This window comes from Rhinolophus sinicus, linkage group LG03 (assembly GCF_036562045.2).
Source record: "Rhinolophus sinicus isolate RSC01 linkage group LG03, ASM3656204v1, whole genome shotgun sequence".
NCBI classification, from domain to species: domain Eukaryota; kingdom Metazoa; phylum Chordata; class Mammalia; order Chiroptera; family Rhinolophidae; genus Rhinolophus; species Rhinolophus sinicus.
The window spans coordinates 134,744,486-134,762,410 of NC_133753.1; positions in this window are offsets into that span (position 1 = coordinate 134,744,486).

Sequence of the window (17,925 nt, forward strand, 5' to 3'; positions counted from 1 at the left end):
ATTTTTTATTCTACTTCCTAAAAAACTGTGAAGGATATAAACCTGCCTGACAGTAGCTCTGTAAAAATGTACAATGTGACCCTAAAGAGTATAGCCTTTTATTGGTTGTCTCCTTTTGTGCTGGGCTGACACAAATTGCTTTCTGACAAGAGCAGGATCAATTAAACTGATGATAGGAGAATTGTGTGAGAACAAGACCTACCTCCACCATAATGCCAGAGCTTTCATTATGCAGATCCAGGGACTCCACAAATGAATAAAGACATATATCCCCTATTAAAGTTACTTGTCACTAGTAGTTGGTTATGTTAAAGAAAGACCTTCGTGGAATGTACCATATATTCTCTGCCAAAGTGAAAATGCTGATACCTCACTGAGCTGTGGACAATGAAAGCATCATGAACAAGGACAGAAAAAGACAGAACAATAAGGACTCTGAAAAGTAGTCAGAACATACTTTTGGTGCACAAGCAGTTCTGGAACCTGAATGAAAATACCAATCTGATTCTAATTTTAAAAAAAAAGTATATAAGGACTTTATTGAGCCTATTTTTTAATGTATGAAATGCTGAACTTGATCAAAGATCCATTAGCTGCCATTAGTGAGAAGAAGTCAAAGATTCCTAGCCTTTATCCATAATTAAAGCAAAATGAAAAAAATAATTTTTATTTGGAAACCTGCAAATGAGATATTATCTGTCATTGTATCTACATGTTGGTTATTGAGAATGTTTATTTTATATGTATTTTTCATATTGTGCAACTTCAGACATGACTGTGTATAGTTCTAAGTGACAGGTCTATGTCATAGGAAAATTTATTACTTGGCAAAAAATGTCCAAAGTATTATACAATCTATTATTTAGAAAACAGATTTGGCATTCCCATGTAACTCTCTCTACAGAACTTCTCTAGCCTACCATATATGTCCATTCCCTGGCGTCCTCTGTTTATTCATTTACTATCATATTTTGAGTCCCTCTCTTTGGTGCAGATTGTAAGAGCTAGTCCTCATGCAAATGTGGAGACTTGTAATTCAGCTGTTATTGTTTTGCCTCAGGTTATGTGATCAATAAGTACACAATGCTTGCTAATTGGCCTCCATATTTTATTGATTTTACTATTTTGGGGGGAAAAAAACATTTAACATAACTGAGTTGAAATGTTTTATTACATCCTAGAAATAAAGGTTTTTTTCCTAAAGAAATTAGATTGCAATTGAATAGCTAGTCAACAGTGAAATCCTGAAAAAAAAAAAAAAAAATGCAAGTATTCCTGACATAAAATTCCATGCATAGAATTAGGTCACTAATTTAAAAGAGCAAATCAATATTTTAATACCTGATAATTCTCTTGGTCAATTCAAGAGGCCTAATCTGAGTGTTAGTCAAGAAAGTCAACTCTAGAAATTCTTTCAAATCTTTAGTTTCCTGCCTAGGAAATTTTTGTTAAGAATGGCAGTGCTATAAGGTGGTAGAACTAACAAGCATTTGAATGACCATGCCCTGTACATGTGCCTGAATTCTTACTTCTCCACAGAGATACAGCACAATTCCGAGAGGAAAGTACGTATATTGGTTTGGACTCCTCACACAGCAGACATTAAGATAGGTAGTATACTTGGGGGGAGGGGTGACCTCAAAAAGCACTATGAGGCAGTGGGAACGTGAACAAGGAAGGAGGAAAGTATTAATATAAACATAACTTCACGGGCTTGATCCTGTCCTAGTTGGATCTCAGGGATCCTCTGAGAGACTGAGGGGACATGCACAGAATTCTGCACAAAGAAATATTTCCTGGAGTCTAATAGCAGTTCTGATGTCTCAATAGAAACTCAAATACTTGATTACCTCCTCATAGTAAGCACTGGCTGCTGCCTACTCAAGCTCTACACTGGTGATTTAGCTAGTCCCCAACTCTATATCTATTACTCCTGTTCTTCTTGTCTAATTGCCTGTTTAAAGTCCCTGAGTCTGAGTCCGATTCAACTAGCTGACATATAGTGTAGGACAATGCTGTTCATCCTGCTATAGGTCATTCTGAGCAACAATAGGCCATTAACCAGTCAAAAGATGACTGGATTTAGTTTGGGTCTACCCTGGGTGAAAGGTGACAGAGATAATGAGGTGTAGATTATGTCAACCCTTTCATTAGGAAAACAAAACAGGCATGATGAGACTTCCCAGAAGAGGGCTTCTGAACTGACAAGCACCTGGCTTGATTATTCTAACCATGGAGGTTGATACCTTTTTTTCAACATGTAACCCATGATACATGATGTATGTACAGGCCATCATTCTCTCAACACTTCACAGCTCCCGGTACAGTGCTTCATACTCTGTATCCAGAAGCCACTCAATAAATATTGTAGGCTGACTTAATGAAACTGGAAATTCCAAGGAAAAGATGGTAATGTACAGAGCAGGCAAATATTGGCTGTAAGTGCCTACCCACGTGACTCCATTGATTGTGCAGGTCATAACTAAATGCTGCTGCTTTGTATGGTCAGCCCAATACAGAATATTATTGGTCCAAATTGAAAAATCGTACCCTTGTCAGCAGCAACCAGTCTCTTGCCAGAACATGCCTGTGTATTTATAAAGTACTAAGAATAAGCAATATTAATCCTTTAGACAAAAAGACCAAAGAGGCAGAGGTACTCAAAACCCAAATATAGTTTTAGTTTTTCAAGTCCCTTTTTCATATCACTTATTGTGACTGCACAAAATATTCAGAACTGCAGGCAAACGTGATTCAGAACACAATTTGGAAAAAAGGAATTGTTACAAGTGAAATCCTCCTGGGCTACCCAGATTCTTATTGTTTTTCATTGCAATTTTGTCAGAGAGCTTTGGGGGAAAAAAACAAAACTTTTAATATCTCTCACAGGACTATCTGTGGTTTTTTAGTATTCTCTATGGCCAAGGGTGCTACATTGACAATGCTTCAAATTATTTTGAAGCTTTTTCTTTTTTATTAAGTTTTAAAATTATTTTTGTTCAGATTTGTTTTTGTAAAGTATACTCAATTAGGATATAACCCAACAGACACAGAATGTGATTTTTTGTTTTTTGTTTTCTTTTTCTGATTGCATGTGCTAATTTGTCACATTCATGGCATTTGTTTTGGCTAATAATGTAAACAAATATGTCTTAATGTATTATGTGCAGGAGACCAGGTCAGGAGCTATGGAACAGATAAAGAATGGAGTCCACACCCTGAAGGAACTCACAAACTAGCAAGGGAATAAGACAAATATACATAACAGAGATATGAATTGATGCTCATAGGAATAGTGTGTGGGTGGATCCTTAAAAGTTCATGAGAAAAAGAATGTTTGAGATGTTCAGTAAAATCTAAGCAGTATTTTCACAGGTAAAGCAGAAGGGGAATACATTATAGGAAAAAGGGAAAAAAAGATAAAAAGTAAGCATGATTCCTTAATAGGAATGATTTCTGTTTAGTAAAAGTATGAACAGGTATAGGAAAGAAGACAGAAAGGAGAGGTCACCAAACACCAGTTGGAAAAGTGTAATAATTTGAAAGGAGGATTATAAAAGTTCAGAGGAGGGGAGTAACATAATTAGTTCTATGTTGGTTGAGTATATGGAAAACAGTTAAAGATCTTCAGTTGCACATTAGACATTCTCCAAAATTCATTTTCCAGATGACCCTAAGTTGCATGCAAGAGGAATGCCTGGGTTCTCAAGATAGAACCTGGAACCTAGCCTATGGATATTCCCAGGGATATATTCAGGCAAATCTCAGTACCCTGTTCTTAGTCCCAAAGTTCCCTTGCTCATGGTGAATACTGGAGACATGGATAAGTGAAGGAAGGAAGGAAGGAAGGAAGGAAGGAAGGAAGGAAGGAAGGAAGGAAGGAAGGAAGGAAGGAAGGAAAAAAGGGAGGGAGGGAGGGAGGGTGAGAGGGAGGACGGGAGGAGAGAAGAAAGGAACCTACCTTATATGTATGATTTTCAAAGATATTTCACTCATACTAACTTATTTTAATCTTATAATAACATTTTAAGGAAGATAAAATAGTTAATCTGAGAGTCATTTAAAAGGAAGTGAATTAGGTGACATGTTTAAATGACATAGTTATTAAATGTTAGGATCAAATATACACTGTAATTTTTTGCCCATTGTTTTCCCATTACACCAAACTGCACCTTCGTGATTCTGTAGTGATTCATCTACTTATATGCCAGTGATTTCCAAATCCCTTTCTTAAGTGCAGATCTTTACCTCACTCATGAGACCTATAAATTTAGCTCCAGGCTGAAGGTCTCCCTCTAGATGCCCAGTAGGTGGATGAAGACTACCAAGGTCACCACGTAACTCACCCTCTTCCCAATAAATTTTACATTTTCCTGCCTGTTTTACAATGAATCGTAAAACAGAACCATAGATGTTATGGTCAATTTCTTCCTCTCCTTATTCCTCCATATCTAATCAGTCACTGAGCCCTACTTTCTTAGTATTTTCTCCATTCCTATTACCAGCACTGTGGTTTTGCTCTGCATTACCTCTCAATATTAAGAGATAATAATCGTTTGTGATTCCATACAAATCTGATGATTTTTTAGTTCTATTTCTTTAAAAAATGGCATTGGGATTTTGAAGGAGATTGCATTACATCTGTATATTGCTTTGGGTAATATGGTAGTTTTAACTATGTTGATTCTTCCAATCCATGAACACAGAATGTCTTTCCATTTCTTTGTGCCTTCTTCATTTCTTTTAAAAATGTCTTACAGTTTTCTATGTATAGGTACTTCACATCCTTTGTTAAGTTTATTTCTAGGTATTTCATTCTTTTTGTTTCAATCGCAAAAGGAATTTTTTTTAATTCCTTTTTCTGAAATGTCATTGTTAGTATACAGGAATGCAATGGATTTTTGTACATTGATTTTGTAGTCAGCAACTTTACTGTATTCATTTAGTGTTTCTAATAGCTTTTAACAGTGGTGATAGGGGGCTGTGTTGCTCCTGAACATAGAGCAAAAGGCTTCAGTTTTTCACCTATAACTATAATATTGGGTGAGGGTTTGTCATATGGCATTTATTATGTTAAGGTATTTTCCCTTTATACCCATTTTATTAAGTGTTTTAATCATAAATGGATGTTGTATCTTATCACAAAAGACCCCAAGTAGCCAAAGCAATCTTAAGAAAAAAGAATAATGCTGGAGACATCACACTCCCTGACTTCAGCTTGTATTACAGAGCAACCATAATCAAAACAGCATGGTCTTGGCAGTAAAATACCAATGGAATAGAATTGAAAACCCAGAAGAAAAAAAAAACACAGAAATGTGGACAGATGATTTTCTACAAAGGAGCCAAGAACATGCAATGGAGAAAAGACACCCTCTTCAATAAATGATGCTGGGGGAATTGGAAAGCCACATGTAAAAGAATGAAACTAGACTGCTGTCTGTCACCATACTCTAAAATTAATTCAAAATGGATCAAAGACCTAAACATAAGACCTGAAACAATTAACTGCATAGAAGAAAGCATGGGTACTAAACTTATGGACCTTAGGTTCAATGAGTATTTTATGAATTTGACCTCAATGTCAAGGGAAGTAAAAGATAAAATAAATAAAGGGGACTATATCAAAGTAAAAAACTTCTGCACAGAAAAAAAAAAAAAAATCAACAAAACAAAGAGGCAACCCACTGAATGGGAGAAGATATTTGCAAACAATGCCTCCGATGAGGGGCTAATATCCAAAATATGTAAGGACCTCATACAACTCAACAACAACAAGAAAATAATCCAATTAAAAAATGGGCAGTGGACATGAAACTTCTCCCAGAAAGATATACACATGAAAAAATGCTCAACTTCACTAAAAATTAGAAAAATGCAAATCAAACCCACAATGAGCTATTACCTCAGACTTGTTAGAATGGCTATCGTCAACAAGACAAATAATAACAAGTGTTGGAGAGACTGTGAAGAAAAACGAACCCTCATACACTGTTGGTGGGAATGTAAATTGGTACAGCTGCTATGGAAAATAGTATGGAAGTTCCTTAAAAAATTAAGAATAGAATTACCATATGACCTAGCAATCCCTCTCCTGGGTATTTATTCAAAAAATCTGAAAACATTTATGCGTAAAGATACATATACTCCAATGTTCATTGCAGCATTATTTATGATGGAAGATATGGAAACAACCAAAGTGTCCCTTAATAGATGATTGGATAAAAAAGATGTGGTATATATACACAATGGAATACTACTCTGCCATAAGAAAAGATGAAATAGTGCCATTTGCAGAAACAAGGATGGATCTGGAGATGATTATGCTAAGTGAAATAAGTCAGACAGAAAAATTTGAGGACCATATGATTTCACTCATAAGTAGGACATAAAACTGAAAGCAACAAAGGAACAAGACAAACGAAGAAACAAACAAAAACCCATAGACACGGACAACAGTTTAGTGGATACCAGAGGGTAAGGGGGGAGAGGGGATGGTAGAAGAGGGTAAAGGGGGTCAAATATATGGAGAGAGAAAGAAAACTGATTCTGACTCTGGGTGGTGAACACGTAATGCAACATATAGATGATGTATTATAGAAATGTACACTTGAAACATTTTTTGACCATTGTCACCCCAATAAATTTTAATAAAAAACGAGAAAATAATCTATTGTGATAAGCACACATGACCCTCAAATACATGTCCTTTGACTACCTAAGCCCTTTGATAACCTGTTTTTTGGTTATAAAATATAAATGTAGCACATAATTGTACCCAAATATCAAACCAAACTACTTTATGTGATATTTTATGTTGCATTTGTGATGCTGCAAAAGATTTTTGTTGGTGTTGCTTTTAATACTTCTTTAAGAACGTAAATCAATAAAAAAATTTTTCTCGTTTCCTTTCAGTAAATAAAATTCAGTCCCTAGGAATGAGTGTAGTGTGAAATCATTTCCTAAAATATTCTGCTCAAAAAAATGCATGTAATGAATAAGTGTTCATAAGTTGTGCAAAACCATCGAATTAAAGTGTTACGTATAGGAAGAATACATATTAATTTCTGAACTTGCATACTCATTTTGTTGCAGAGAATTCTGTTATTATCTAGTTCATGACAATTAGATTTTTATTTCTCAGAACTAGTTGATTGCATTTTTTGTATCTCTATCGCTCATCTAAAATAAGTCAGTCAAAATGAATCCTCTAAAACATAAACCAGTTGTCTCCTGTATAAATAAATAAATACATGTGTATGTGTATGTATATGTGTATATATAAAATTTTCTCATAGTTCTTAAAAAGATAAAGAAAAACACTTTCAGAGAAAAAAAAGAGGCATTTAACTCACAAACCAACTAAGAGTACTGAAATAAAATAATGTAAGAATTTTTTGTAATGCAGGGGGAAAGATTTGATTGTGAATTAGTCATAAATACTACCTTTCAGCCTAAACTACACATGCACTGGCATGACATAAACACACACGTGTTTAACTCTTATAACTCTTATAACTCTTAATAAAACCTTTAACTCTTATAACTGTGTATCATAGACGCATTGTGCATCTTAACAACTGGGGTACTTCATGTACCACAGAAAACCACAGTAGCCTTTTTTTGTTTGCTCTGTGTCCATCTGAACTTCTCAGTTCCTTCATCAAAATCTTCCAGTTCTAGGGAACAGCCATTAGTTCAGTTGGTTAGAGCCCAGTGCTCTTAACAACAAGGTTGCCTGTTCAATCCCCACATGGGCCACTGTGAGCTGTGCCCTCCACAACTAGATTGAAACAACTACTCAATTTGGAGCTGATGGGTCCTGGAAAAACACACTTAAATAAATAAAAGTTAAAAAAAAAAATCTTCCTGTTCTACTTATTTTCTCTACTTTCATCATGTTCTGTTTTGTACTCATTTTTCCCATATAATAACTTAAAAATCAAAGGATATGTTCAAATAAACACCGTATTCATGTCCAAGCTAAATGGGCATGGAGAAAGGAGCAGGAATAGAAGAAAGTCTTCTGGGATCTCCATTCTCCTTATGCCACACTCTGTTCTTACACTGTGACCCAGCCACAATGGCCTTCAAACAATTTCTCATACATCAATGTCTGGCCATCCTTAAGGTTTTTCTTCATGCTGTTCTTTCTCTCAGGAGGATTCCTGCCTGCCATTGTCCTGCATAGCTCCATCCTTTTCTTCAATACTCAGCATAACATCTCTGTTAGAGAAACCTTCTCTACTAATTCGTGTACATTGGGTACCCCATATTTTCTCTTATAGCATCCTCTTTTTTCACTATGAAATTTAGGAGAGTTATCCAGTACATACTTATTAGTGGGTTTACAAGCACAATGTCATCTTTTACAAGACACAAAAGGGCCCGTAAGGGAGGGTCCTATTTTTCACCACTGTTACGTAGCACACAGCATGATGCTTAGCCTAGTACATGGTAAATACACAATAACAATTTAAGGAAGAAAAGAAGGAAGCGAGGAACAACAGTGAGGAAATCTAAAGAAAAGGAAAACCAGAAAGAAAGCAGGTAACTTTTAAAAGGAAGGCAAGGGTAAGAAAAGAACAAGCAAAAAAATAGACGAAAGACAAGGACAAAAAAACCACACTATTATAAGCTGGCTGAGATAAAAAATAAAAGAAAGCATAAAATAGAAACAAAATGATCTCTGACGACAGTCCAGCCAATCCAACATTTTTCTATGAATATCAACTAGAAAACCAGACTAAAACAAGATTATGACTGTCACCAATGAAAAATTGTCATACTGATGTCTCCTTGTAATACATGCATTGGTTTATGGACCCAAACTCCTTGAGTCAGCACCACAAATCTGGCTAATGTACTTTAGAGCAGCATTTGCCCTTTAGGGTTCTGATTTAGCTGACAGATGTGTAAAACCCCTTGTAGCCAGTCACCTTGCTATTGATTACACATCTGTAAGGTTCACAGACTCATGTGTTTTCTAGCTAAGGTCAGCATTACCTTAAGCCCTGCACCCTAATGCCGAGCTGTCTGTTTTAGAGGGCATGACATAAATTCAAGCTACGCCTTGACCACTTCCACTTTATACCCTCAGTGTTTCTGTAGATGAATATGGAAGATATTGATTCAAAGTTCTCTGCTGGGAAATGAATGTGTGTTGGTGAATTCTGGGTTAAGGCCAAAGCCTACTGCCATTTCTCCCTTGTATATTAGCAAAGCTGAGGCTTGAAGTTGTCAGAGGACACTCCCAAGTGAATTCAGGTAACAAATATGCAACTGTCAATAAAACCTACCATGATATCCCCATTTAAAATTGCAAACTGACCCTTTCTATTGCATTCCCAATCCCCCTTAACCTGCTCTGCTTTTTTTTATTTTTTTATTGTCCTTATCACTTCCTAACACATATCACGGGTGATGCCATTTATTTATTTGCTTCTCCTTACAACTAGAATATAAATGAATGAAATCAGGGATCTCATTTATTTGTGTACTAATGTATTGTAAGCACCTAGAACAGCCCCTTCCCATCATGGGCACTTGATTAATATTTTGTTAAATGATGAATCATTGAATGAATAAGAATGTGACGATCAGTATTCTATAATGTGGCGGGTGAGGAGGCAGGTAACAAAGGTATAAATACTCGGATTTTTGCCTTTAAAAAGCTTATGATTTGGTTGGGAAAATAAACATACATACAGGAAATTGGACAATAACTCCTATGAGGTAACAAATATTAATAACTATAACTACATACATTAATAAATGCAATAGAAACATTAGGAAAGCAGCTTCCTGTAGGAGGAATAACACTGGACTTGGAAAGCTGGGGTTGAGCCCTGCCCTCAACCACTGACTAACTATAACGTTACTACTGACCAACTGTGATTCAGACAAATCATTTAAACCCTTTCAGCATCAGATTCCTTACTAGTATAAATGAATAATAATGGCTTCCTCAGGGGATTCTTATGACAGTGAACTGTAATTACAAATGTGAAAGCAACTAATATTTACTCAATAAATGTCTATTAAATGAATGGACATTCTCATTTACAAGTAACACAAACAGAGTGGTTAGTTTACTTCCCTAAGGTCACCCAGTTAATGTCCTATTAGGAATTCCAAGTCTCCTGATTCCCAGCCCAGTGTTACTAAAATAGAATATAGTGCCTACCCTGTCCTTTCACTTTATTCCTATGAGCAATGCTGTTTCTCACACATAACAAAAATTTATTATTTGTTCTAGAAAAGGAGCATCATTTCCCTGAAACACCCTCATTAGGCTCCAAGATGTCTAAGCTCTATCTTCCTTTAATCGGTTTACTTGTGAAGGAGCAATTTGCTTTACGGCGTTTTTACAGAGTCTGAAGGGTTTATGACCATGTGGTGTCAACAAGGAGCTCTAAGATGCTTTCAGTTCCATTTACCAGCTGCAGGGTCTTCAAATTGTAGGAGCCTACTTGTTCTGAAAAGACTGGCACATTAAATCTGAGCAGCCCTCATGCTTTTTCTCTTACTGTCAGATGCAACGATCACTTCTCGTGGTCCATTCCACAATCAAAGCAGTGTCCCCTAGAAAAATAGGATCAGTACCAAAATGATGTGTTTTTAATGACACAATAGCTTAAAACACATCATCTTGTCCTTTTACAAGGCTTCTGACAGGAAGTGATTCTGCTTTGGTCAGTCTCATAACCTTTCAGTAAATGAAAATAAAGATTTCCAAGGAGCCAATAAACCCATTGGCTCTAACCTAGAAACCTGGAATATTGAAAGTATGATCACGGAAAGGATATGCTATTTCCTTACTTTTTTTTCTTTATTAAATTTATCGGGGTAACATTGGTTAGTAAAATTATATAGGTTTCAAGTGTACATTTCTATAGTACCTCACCATATATTTGACCTCCTTCACCCTTTTCTACCATCCCCCCCGACCCCCTTACCCTCTGGTAACCACTAAACTGTTGTCTGTGTCTATGAGTTTTTGTTTCTTTGCTTGTTTGTTGTGTTATTTTGTTTTATATCCCACATATGAGTGAAGTCATATGGTTCTTGACTTTTCCATCTGACTCATTTCACTTAGCACGATCATCTCAAGATCCACCCATGTCTTTTGCAAATGGCAGTATTTCATCTTTTCTTATGGCAGAGTAATACCCCATTGTGTATATGTACATCTTCTTTATCCTGATTTTCAAAAGTGTCCGTTGAGACAGGTGTAAGCAAGGAGCTAGAAGAGTTAAAGGGTCAGAAGCCTCAAGCCTATTCAACATGTACCCCAGCTAACACCACGTTAATTCTAAATTATGTAGCAGAAACCCAAAATAATGAGAGGCAGGGCAGGAGATATAAGAAAGGTTACTCAAGTAAAGGTTCGCTCTAACTAGCTCAAGTACAGAAAGTTATGGTTGTCATACAGATACCACTGCATTTGATGATTTAAGAGCAGGAGATGAAGTAGAACCAAGCAACAGTCTCAGTTTCTCATATGCTACATTGACTTGTGTCTCTGCAATAAACTGTATACCCGTTTCATTTTCCTCCCTTTGATAATCAGTGTTTTCTTTGTTTGTTTGGTTTTGCTTTTTTCTTCTTATTCACCAACAATTATATGGCTTTTCAGAACAAATTCCCAATATTCACTAATCCAGGTTTTTGGTGCCTCAATTTCCATAATCCTAAAATGTAAGAGGAAAATCTCACTGGCATTGCCAATCCTTTCTAAGGAGGCCAACTAGGACCGAGAACCCTGGGGGACATATGGTCATGTGGGCAGCAGGGCCTGTAGTGGAGGCAGATTCTGCAGAAATCTGGGACTGAAAACAATAAACAGACCCACCTCATGAGTGACAAAAATACTTGTTTATTAATTCTGGAATTAACCCACTTGTCCCTATCACCACTTTCTTAATTCAACTGAAGCTACTGTCATCACTTACCTTTATCATTCACTCTGTTGCTTCTTAACTGGTCTCCCTGTATCTAGATTCTCCTTTTCTAAACACTTCCGAGCTGCAACCAGAAAGATTTTACTACATCATCCTCTGCTCAAAACTCCGAAATGACTCCCTGTTTGTCTAAAGAGGAACACAAAGTCTGCATTCTTTAATGTGCCTACAAAACCTACTATGACTCCCTGTTACATCCTCACAGCTCTTCATTCTCACCTGCTGTCCAAACCACAGCACCATGGCTCAGACCAACCAGTTAGTGTTCCTTAAGCACTCCAGGTTCTCTGTTGTCTCCAAGACTCTGCATATTCTGTTCTTCTACTTGGTGTACTCTCCTCCTTCCTTACTCTTAGCTAGTAATATAGGTCCCTTAGAATTCAATTTAGATGCTAAACTCTGAGAGATGCTTTCCCTGGTCTCCAGCACCTAGGATGGGCACCCTAGGTGTATTCCTACTCTCACATCCTCTATTGTCATGGGCTGTTTCCTTTTCTATTCCCACTACCACCACCATCCGGTCAGTGCCCAGGAGGCAGATGCTTTGTGTCCTCATCTTAGCCTGTCGCGTAGCTTGTCACATAGTTGGTGCCCAATAAATATTTCTTGACTGAAGGAATGAGAAGGCAAAGGCATCTCAAGGAGCTCTAGAACCGTCTCCCCATTCTAGCCTTTTCCTGTCAGGTAGGCATTCAGCACTGATTGATAACCCCCATCTTTTTTCTGCAGCATGAGGATAATATAAAGCAACCCACAGAGATCACAAAGCATAGTCTCAAAATAGATCAGCTTGACCCATATATTTTCCCCTAAAAAATACTTAAAGTGATTGCAAAACATATTTCCCTCCTGTGGTATCAGCTGTTAGGCTATTTCCCTAACACCAGAGTAAATGAAGGGGCTTGGAACTGGCCTGCTGACAGGTATTTAGATACACACAATGCCAGAGATATGCCTCTGTGTCTCCAAGTCCCCACTGGCCCTCTAACAGAAACCAGAAAATGAAAGTCCTCAACTGAAAATGTAACCCTAACCTTCTAAATAAATGACACATCAACACATCCCCACACAACTAGGAAAGAAACGTGATACCTTACAGCATTAAAAAAAAAAAAAAGAAAAGAAAAGAAAAAAAAACTGTTGTTTTTTTTCTTTTTATCTACCAAACAGAACAGCTAAAAACATTTGACTATATTTAGTTAGCTTCTATTTATCCTTTGGGGAGCATTTGGTAGGACCTGATTAGACTGACAGGTAGGGTCCTCAGTAGTCTTCAGGGCCACAGTTATTCCCCCACCTCAAGCATGCCTGACACATTGAAACATGTCTGCAGGATCAGTGGGTCTCATTAAAAACTTGGCAAGAAGACAAAAAGCTGTTTAACTTTTCAGCTGCCCAGAAACACAACCTGATTAACATGAGTGGACATTAAGTAGTTTATGAAATAAGGTTCTAACCAGCTTTTAAATATATTAACCTTCTCTCCTGATTGTGCCCAGGAGTCCCAGAAAAACAGTCACTTAGCTCTTAGCTCACGTCTTCTCATCCCTATCCCTCAGCTAGCTTTTTATGTATTTATTACTTTATGGTCACAGCCGCTCACCAGCAGAAGCCACTTGTGTGAGTTGAATATTTAAATGCTCTCCATGCTAAAATCAGATTAAGGGTTCTATTTAATTTTTAAGCTGAAGCTTTCAACTAGTGGTTTTATCTTTTCTTTCCTTTTTAAAAAGTTTTGAATTAAATATCTAAAAAAAAAAGCCTACATCAGGTGACATTTCACTAAATCCTGACAAGAAACAATTTTTCCTGACAGGAGTATCTCTCTGCATGTATATATCTCAAGATCAGTTTTCATTTGTATATACAATGTGCTGCAAATGATGATGTGGCAGCTAACCAGCTGGCTCATGGCACATAGTACTCCTGTCTGGAGCAAAAACAGCAAAAACTACTGTTTTATATTCCCTAAGAAGAGGGCTTTGTCCAGGGTGACAGACCACATTCTAGTGTTGTCTATTTATTAGCTTCAAGATTCCTAAACTAATACCAGATTCCTGCCATGGTGATGAGCCTCTGAAAAATGTTGACATATGCCAAATCTAGATGGAAAAGTACTTACAGCAAAAAGAAAATGTATTCATTTTGTTTCAGTGCAGAAGAGTATATTTTCTTTTCTCGGACCTCCCAGCCAAGTAGTATCTTTAGTATTAGGCAGCACAGTTTGTGTTTGGGTAACCTGACTACGTTCTCCAGGCATCTTTGTATTCAGATCCATCGTTCACAAAGATAGCTTTGTCTGTTGAGAATCACTTTGTCATCAATTTAATCTAGTTTATAAATTTGGGTTTCAGCAAGCATATGCACCCTCACTGCTTACAAAATGCACTCATATCCCAGTTCCCTCCAATAACAAGTACCTAGTTAACCCAAAGTATGATTTGCCACTAAACCCTTTTAAAATGTGTTCACATTTCCTACATATGATCAGTGCCACTCGTTTCTCCATCCTCTCCAATCTGTCATCTACTTTCACCATTCTACTGGATTTACTCTCTCCAAAGCATATCACTAATCTCCTCATGACCATTTTCTAGACCTCTTCTTCTAAGCCCTGCTGAAAACTCAGTGAATATAACCATCATTTTATTTTTGAGACACTCCCCCTTCTTAGCTTCTGAAACTCTGAGATAAGTATTTTCTCTCTCTGATCACTCTCTATCTTCTTAAACATCTTCCTCCTCCTGATCCTGGACTGGGTATTGTCCAGGGTGTCTTAACTCTGGCCTCTTTTCTCTTCTCTTCTATCTGCCCCCACCCTCCTCCACCTTATGTCTCCTTCAGTGGTCACTTTCATGTTGGTGGTTGTCAGCCTAACTTTTCCAGAGCTACGATTCCCATTGCTAACTGTCTGCTGCTCAGCACCATCTGAACGGATCCATAGAAGCATCAAATTCAATGTGTCGAAGAATAAACTCATTATTGTGCTCTTTCAATCTGTTTTTATTCTAGTATTTCCCATATCTCTTTATTACACCATCATTCTCCCTATTACTCCAGCTTAAAATAAATAGAAGCAATGTGCTCTCTTCTCCCTGTTAGAATTCTTACTGATTCTTTCACTCAATTTCTCATTCTATAATATCTGTTGTATACCTATCACGTGCCGGCACCATGCTATTTATTACAAATACAGTGGTACCCACAGCAGATAGGATCTCTGCCCAACAGACAGCATCCGATTTATTACTGCTCTACTTAAATAAACACTTTTATATTTGTCTTCTCAGTTCCACCTGCTAGTAAACCAACTCAGGAAAATAATTGTTCCTTAACCATTATTGTAATAGCCTCCTAACTGATTTCCTTTTCTCAATGTCTTTTTTGTCTAATCCCTCATGGGCATGACTGTAACATTAATATTTTAAAAGACAGAAATGTACCTATTCAAATCCAATGGCTATTCCCCTTTCCTACAAAATCAGTTTAAATAACATTAGCATAACATAGCAAACTCTACCACCTTTTTCCAAGCTTATTTCTTGCTGTCCATGAATACCATGGCCCCAGAAAAACATTATATACAATCCTACCATTTTCCCCATACATGTCTTTGCTAATGGTCTTTCCCCATTTGCAACTCCCTTTACCCTACCCATCGGACTATTCTCCAAGCACAATTACTCCAAACACAGGCCAACACAGAGAAGTCCTAGTAATACTTACATACACAAGGGGTTGCATTACAGAAAGAATCCAGAGCTTAGGAAAATTGGATCTCTTCTACAGGACAGTAGGTTTGTCAACTCTTTGCTTCAGAGAGGGATAATATTTCTATCTTCCCAAGTTGTTGCTGTCTTTTCAACATCCTTGAAAAGACAGTCTTGAAAAATGGTAACCAGTGACTTTGCTGACAATATGTGCAGAAACACAGGAGACTCATAGAGAATGGTCTCTCAATTCTGATAATTCTGAACATCCTTCCAGATCCAGAATAAAAAACACACATATTTTACACAGTTTCGTGTGATCTCACCATCCTGCAAACACAAACTAGTTAAACTTGCAAGTTATATCTTTCTCTTCCAAATGTTTGTAATATTTCCCTATATTGTTCTTTTTAAGTATAACCCATTTACTGTACTGTACCTACTTGTGCTCATATCTTTCTCTCCTACAAAACTGTAGATTTTTGAATTGGGGATCCTCCAAAGTATATAGATGATATATATTAGATTTTTTTAAAAGAGAAGCAGATTTAAGTAACTTATATAAAATGGAAAGATTCCTAGAGATATAAAAATTACTGAAACTGACTGAAGAAGAAGTAGAAAAATCTTAACAGATTTGTAAGTAAAGAGGTTGAATTAGTAATTTAAAATTTCTCACAAAGAGAAGTGTAGGCCAAGATGGTTTAATGGATGAATTCTATCAGATATTTAAATAAAAATCAACACCAATTCTGGCGAACTCTTATAAATAGAAAATGGAAGAAGAAAAGAATACTTCCAACTAATTGTATGACACCAATATCATCCCGATTTCAAAAGAAGACAAAGAGAAAACTGCAGACCAATATCTCACATGAGTATGAATAAATGCCAAAAATCTTCAATAAAATAGTAACAAAGCAAATCCAACAACATATAAAAAGGATTGTACATCATGATCAAGTAGGATTTATCCAAAAATACAAGGTTATTTTACCATATGAAAATCATAAATTGTAATACATCACATTAATAGAATAATGAACACAAATCTGATGATCATTACACGATGCAGAAAAATCCAGCAATCTTTTATGATAGAAACACCCAACAAATGAGGACTAGAATGGAACTTCCTCAACCTGATAAAAGGCATCTACAAAAAAAATCTATAACTAACATCATAATCAATGGTGATATACTAAATGCTTTCCTCCTAAGATCAGGGACAAGACAAAGATATCCTTTCTTGCCACTTTTATTCAAAATTGTACTAGAGAAACTATATAGGAAAATTAGGCAACAAAGAGAAATAAAAAGCATCTGAATTGGAAAGGAAGAAATAAAACATCTCTATTTGAAGATGACATTATCTGGCATATAGAAAATTCCAAAGAATGCGCAAGGAAAGACCCTATTAAAATGAATCAATGAATTCAAGCAAGATTTCAGGATATAAGATCAATATGCAAAAATCAATTATATTTCTATATAGTAACTAGAACCAATCCAAAAATACAATGTAATTCCATTTACAGAAGTATCAAAACTAATAAAACTTAAGAATAAATTTAACAAAATAAGTATGACATTTACACTAAAAATTACAAGCCATTGTTGAGAAAATTAAAGAAGACGTAAATAAATGGAAAGACATACCATGTTCATGAGTTGGGAAAATTAATGTTGTTAAAATGTTCTAGTCACTATATTAATTTATAGATTTAATAAAATCTCTCTTAAAAACCAAGCTGGCTTTTACACAGAAGTTGACAAGCTGATACTAAAATTCATATGGAAATGTAAGAGATCCAGAATAGCCAAAACAATTATGAAAAAGAACCAACTTGGAGCTAACATACTTCCTGATTTCAAAACTTGCCACAAAGCTACAGTAATCGAGACAGTATATTAGCATAAGGATTGACATATACAAAAGGAATAGAGTGAAGTGTCCAGAAGGAAATTCTAACATTTGTAGTCAATGGAGCTTTGACAAGAAGCCAAGGCGATCCAATGGGGGAAAGAAGAGTCTTTTCAAGAGTCTATACTGAGATGACTAGATACCCACACGCAAAGCTGTGAATTTGGGCCCCAATTCATAATGTACACAAAAATGAACTCAAAATGTATCATAGATTTAAATGTACGAGCTAAAACTATAAAACCCTTTAGAGAAAACACAGGAGTAAATCATTGCAACCTGAGTTAGGCAGAGTTCTGGGTATGATGCAAAAAGTACATGTGATAGA